The sequence below is a fragment of the Arvicola amphibius genome, unplaced genomic scaffold (genome assembly GCF_903992535.2).
Source record: "Arvicola amphibius unplaced genomic scaffold, mArvAmp1.2, whole genome shotgun sequence".
Classification (NCBI taxonomy): Eukaryota; Metazoa; Chordata; class Mammalia; order Rodentia; family Cricetidae; genus Arvicola; species Arvicola amphibius.
In genome coordinates this window covers 236,211-242,625 of record NW_024582316.1, presented here as the reverse complement: position 1 = coordinate 242,625, position 6,415 = coordinate 236,211, and positions in this window count along the sequence as shown.

Genomic DNA, 6,415 nt, shown 5'->3' with positions numbered 1-6,415 from the left:
CTTCTTGGGGACAGCCAGGGCCTGGAGGTTTGGCAATTATGTGTTGAAATTGTGAGCCATTTCCACTCAAGGTTTCCCTGTCTGGAGTTGAGGCTGGAGCCACATATACAGGAAGATGTCTGGACCTCAATGATTGTAACTGGGGTGGGAGGTAGCTAGGAGCAGGTGGAGAGCAGAGGTGCCCATCAACAGTGTCTCTATAGGAATAGCTTTGTGACATGGAAGGGAAGGTGCAGGGATGCCTATGAGTATCACCATGCCAAGTCAGGTACAGGATGGTCCCAGGATCCAGCCCTAATCAAGGAAGGACATCCAGGCACACCTACCACATAGGTGAACACATTAATGCCTTCATGTTGAGTGAGCTAAGCCCATCACAGAGACTGTGGGATTTCTTATGTATGAGATACTGGAGACACCAAGGTCACTGGTGAAGGCAAACAGTAGAACAGTCATAGCAAGTCTTTCTACACACACCAGCTCCCAAACCATGATACTAAGACTTATTATGAAAGCTTAGCCTTATCTTAGGCTTATCCCACTAGCTCTTATAACTAAAATTAACCCATTTACTTCAATCTACATTCTGTCATGTGACTAGTTACCACATCTTTATGTACTGCTCATGCTGTTTTATTCACCTACGGCTGACAACCTCATCTTTCTTCTTCCCTCTTTCTCCCCAAAAGTCTCACTACTATCCTCTTCCAGCCTAGCTATTGGCCATTTAGCTCTTTATTAAACCAACCATGGTGACATACCTTCACACAGTGTAAAGGAATATTCTGCAACAGAGAGTGGGTAACGGCTGATGAGGAGTTGGGGATGTGGCTACAAGGTGGGAGAACTCTGAAGAGAGATCATGGTGGTGGTTGGAGATATATGCCAATAAACTGGACTAGAACTCAGCATGTAGTCCATGATAGCCTTCAACTTTTAAATTAATGTTACATTGTTTTGTGTGTGAGGTATGTGCAAGCCAGTATATGTGTGGAGGTCAGAGGACTTGTGGGAGTCGGTTGGTTCTGATTCTACTACATGGATCCTGGACATTGAACTTAATTACCAGCTTCTTTGGCAAACCCCTTTACCTGCCTCGCCATATTTCTGGCCCACTATGAACACACAGACACATGCACACACATTCACAACCTGCATGTGGACCTCATGACTACTTAGTATCCATGAAAATTAGAAGAGCGAGTTGGATCATCTGGAACTGGAGTTAAATGGATGTGAGCCTCCATGTAGGTGCTGGGAATTGAACCTGAGTTCTCTGCAAGAGCAACCCTTGAGCCTTCTCGCTATCCTCTCAATATGAATGTTTTTTTAAAAAAAAAAATAATTTATTTACTTTTTTATGTGCATTGCTGTCTTGCCTGCATGCATGTCCGTGTAAGGGTATCAGATCTTGGAGTTATAGACAGTTGTTAGCTACCATGTGGGTGCTGAGACTTGAAACTGGCTCCTCTGTAAGATATAATGAGCACAGAGTCAGAGTCAACTACAATTTGTCAGAGCCTGTCACTAGCATTATGCTGGAAAAAAATCATGATTATTGAAGGTTGAATAATAGATCCTCACACATTACAGGAGCAATTATTTCTGAAAGACAAAATGTTAACACATGAGTTACTTTTCCCTCTTTAGGTTACCCCCCCTCGCTCTCTCTCTCTGCCTTTGTCTCTCTTTTTCTGTCAGGGTACAGGTGTTTGCGCACCACGGTGGCAGAATGTCCTGAAGGCCTGGCACCAGAGGGATTGCAAGTAACCTCCACCAGCTATGACACCCCGCGGGGTTACATCTGGCCTGTCTCAAGAGTTTTCACAAAGCCCCCAGGCCATCCTTTGGGTTTCAAATACCCAAACTGAGGGTTTTCCATGGATACAAAGACTATGCAAAGCTTGATTCAGGGGAAACCCGGAAAAACCTGGTACCTCATGAATCAGGTATATTCACAGCATTGTATTCTGGAAGTTTCTGTCTGCAACCGCAAAGGCTGTGTCTTCTCAAAGTGTCTCTGAGTCTTCATTTCTCAGACCTGCATGAACCCACACACCATGCCAAAATATTCATGACACAGCACAACCTAAAGATAGTAAAAACCTGAAATCCCTTTCAAGAATGTCCTCTTCCATGTGGCTGGTCATGGTGTTCTGCTCAATTTTAACAACGTTGGATTGTGGGGATGTTCAGAGTCACACAATACAAAAAAAGCTAATGTAGTTTTAGGCAGGAAGTTTATAACTTAATTTTCTGTCATGAAATCTGAAATATCCAAAACAACCTAAGGATGCGCTTCAAGCACATAGAAATCTAGAAGCACCCAAACCCAAAACAGTAGATGAGGAATAATAGGAAAGTTCAGAGTTGGGAGCAGTGAGGTGCACATGCAAAATAATAATAACTTTGATTGTAATAGGGTTACAGTACAAGGGTTTTGTGCAGGAACTGTTGACTGTAGCTGATAGGGTTGTAAAAGGATCCTTATCAACGTCCTAAGATGGGACTCATGTCTCACAGCCGCAGGAAGGATGCCAGAACTCATTTTGATTGGAACAGGCTTGAGTAGAGGCAGCTGGAAACATAATAATGTTTTTCCTGTGTATCCTCTGAGAGGCTTTTGGTTAAGAGAAAGTATCTACAAAAACTAGGAGATATCTATACCCATATTTGCGAGGTCTTACCTCAGTGAAATCCATTTCCCAGTGGACTCAAGGGGAAGTTCCTGTTTCTCTCTTATTTTGAGAGAATCCCTTCTTCTGTGGGTTAGTTGCCTGGCACAGGAGGCATTTAGTCACACTCTCCTCCAGCAATTTATCCATGTTGAAAATCTTAAACCTCAAGTGTCTCAGAAGCTCTTTTAATTTTCTTTGGCATAAATGTGTACACTTGTGAATTTGGTAGATTTGGGACTTAGCCAGTTCAGCTGGTAAAATGAGTCATTTGTCTGCTCACTTTTCCAGATGCTTACTTGATGTTTTGTTTTGGTATCACGACACCTGTAAGGTGGCCCACACGGGAGCACTTAGAGTACATAATGTTGACACTGCAATCCAAAATTGCTAAGCAGGTTGAAAACATGGTCTCCAAGCCCTGACACACTGTCTTGACTGGTCACAGCCTATAGGTAAACCTGCTTCTTATATTGGAGTGTGTCTGAGGAGTAGCCCCCAAACTATACTGGGGAAGCACTCTACACCTTGTGACATTGACCCCTTTATTATTTGTCTAAGTTGGAGACATGTATCTTAATTTTAAAACAAAATAGAGAAATCCTGTATTGCTGAGCAACAAGCAACTAAATGTAGGTTGTTCTAGTAGTGAGTGCTTCTTCTGAGTATAAACTTCAAAGTTATACAATTGATAACTTAGTGTAGAGATTTGAAAGGTATGCTTCCTCTAACCTTTTGTTTGATTCTCTTTATATGATTTGAACTTTAAGATCCATTTATAGTTTAGGCAAACTACCATCAAACAGAAACCATGGATAAAATGAGGCTATAAATTCATAAATAACTCTTCCTTTCCCTCCTCTGTTTCTTCCTTCACATACTCTCTACCTTTATTTCTATAATTTATCTATGTCAATCTGTAGATGAAGGCTGCTTCTTCATTCCCAGCCACCCAGACCCAAAAGAATCATACAGAACTATATTAATTAAAACACTGCTTGGTCTATTAGCATGAGCTTCTTTTTAACTGATGCTTATATTTTTAATGAATCCATTTCTTTTTTTTGTGGTTTAACAATAAGTTTCCACTAAGCAGGTGTCTTTATCCTTCAGCAGCTACATGGTGTCTTCTTGACTCCACCTGCTTCTCTCCTCTATCTCTGCTTGGCATTCCCATCTTGCTCTATTCTGCACTGCCGTAGGTCCTAGGCAGCATCTTAATTAACCACTGGCAATTAAACATATTCACAGCACACAGAGGGGAATCCCACATCATCAATCCATTCACCTGTCCATTATCTCTCTTTCCTTGATACTGTGTGTCACACTGAAACTGGGGGGATTGAGAGTTGGATGAACTTCAGTACAAACTTTAGTAGTGTACTTCTCGATATATACAGGTGAATGAATTCCATCACTGCCATCAGTGATAGCCTGGGAAAGGAAACTTGATAGAGGGCACTGTTGCTTTCACACCTCAACATTTGACAGTGTGTATCTGAAATTAAATCTTTAATTTCCTTTTCTGGAAAAATTTCTAAGTTCAAATTGAGCACCCCTACCATGTCTACTGAAGCTAGGATTCGGGCCATTCTGATCATGTAGTTCAGATTCCTAATAACTAAGAAAAAAAATCTATTTTCATTTAAGATATTTTTAAAATGTTATATGTATGTATGTGTGTTGGTTTGAGTTAGTTTAAATGCATCACATGCATGCAAGAATGCGTGGAGGTCAGAAGAAGGAATTGGATCCCCTGAATACTCTTCAGTGTAGGCACAAGTCATAGTAGGACTTAAAATAAAACTGTCCTGGCTAGATCAGTGCAGCAAGAGAGACCAGACTTCTTCACCAGGCTCACCTTCGCATATAAACATACCCAACTGTGTCAGGCAGATGGGGAACCAACCTGAGGTAAACACAGTTACCTACCTCCCTTGAGTGAGCTAATGATAAAGGAACAGTGTATTAATTTTATTTTTTTGATGTTTATTTTTCAGTGATCGAGGCTAGTACTGAAGTATTAAAGGGACTATTTTTTATACAAATGATTCATGATATGCTTAAAGAAAACCAAAGAGCTGAATATTCTAAAATAGTTTTTACTATAGCCATATAGTAAATATATACATATCCAGAAGAACTGAAGACTTCCAAGACCATACATCTACTTTGTTCATGTTCTGAAAGGTTTTCCTTGTTCTACTAACAATTTTGTGAAGAGAAGGAAAAGGCCACAGTAAAGACATCTTCCTCAGGATTGCCTTACCTGTGGGAAGTCATAAGTCAGGATCAACACAGCACCAACTGCAGCATTGTGATGAACTCTGAACTATTGGAACAAGCAGAGACCAGTGAAGTCTCCTTTTCTTCTACTGCCAAAGGGTTACGAAAAGAAATATGTGCATATAGAATGAAGACAGTGCCTGGCACATCAGTATCTTTCAGTAGGAACACTGATTTTATTTCCAAATATCAGTTCAAAAGAATGCTTTTGAGTGATTATTATTGCTTGCAACCATGTTTCTTCTTTCCAACATTTTTAATTATATTATTTGTATGCTGTTCTTTGCAGTGGTAACTTACTCAATATGATGGAAATAAAGTACAAATCTTGTGCCTTCTTAACTACTGCTCCATCTCCTCAGTCCCAAAGTCTTTAGTCAAGATATTCACACATAAACTAATGGAACACATGAAATTAATGAATTGCACATATCAAAAGATCTTTTACAAATTGCTGTCATCATGGCACCTTTTAAATTAAGTCCAATACAGTGACATGCAAACAGCAACACTGGTGGAGTGGCACAGCCCAGTGCTCAAGCTTTCTTAAGAGGCAAAACCTGCAGAATAATCACCTGCTATGTATTTTGATGGAGGAGTGTCTATGTGTTGCTTTCATTATTAATAAAGATACTGCCTTGGCCCTTTAAGAGAACAGAAAATTAGGTAGGTGGAGTAGACAGAACAGAATTGTGGGAACAAGGAAGTAGGGTTGGGGAGACGCTTCAGGCAGTCTCCATAGGGAGTCTCCATGCTTCTCCTCTCCGAGATGGACGCAGGTTAAGATCTCTCCTGGTAAGCCACACCTCGTGGTGCTACCCAGATTACTAAATATGGGTTAAAGGAAGATGTGAGAATTAACCAATAAGAGGCTGAAACTATGGGCCAGGCAGTGTTTTAAAAGAATACAGTTTCCGTGTAATTATTTCGGGTGTAAAGCTAGCCGGTGGCCGGGTGGTGGGACGCAGCCCCGCCGCTTCACACTACAGATTGGCGCTCCAACGTGGTGCTAAATCCACTTAAAAACCTTGCCCGCTTGGGATCGGAAAGAAAGTACTCTGAGACCATGCCAATGGCTCACTGCTCCCTGCCTGCACCTGGGCAGATGGCGGAATCAGGCTTAGGCGAGCGGGACAGCATTTGCGGATTCCTGCCGCCATAGAGAGAGAGATGTTTTCAGACTGTGCGGTGCTCTGCGCGTCAGATTTGACTGTAACTTGGATAAAGAGTTTCTGTGCTGCACGCTCAGTATCAGAATTAAACTGCTGAGTGCAGCTCCAATGTGGACTGCTGTGTACTTGTAACTGTGTGCAGCTCAGGGACACCAAACGACTGAGGCAGTAGCAGCTCTGGCTCTGCTCCGCCATGGTAAACTGTGCTGACCTCAGGCAGGTCTATCGTAATTACCATAATAACAGCGCAGTTAAGGATTAGACTTGGCTGTAAACAGGCGG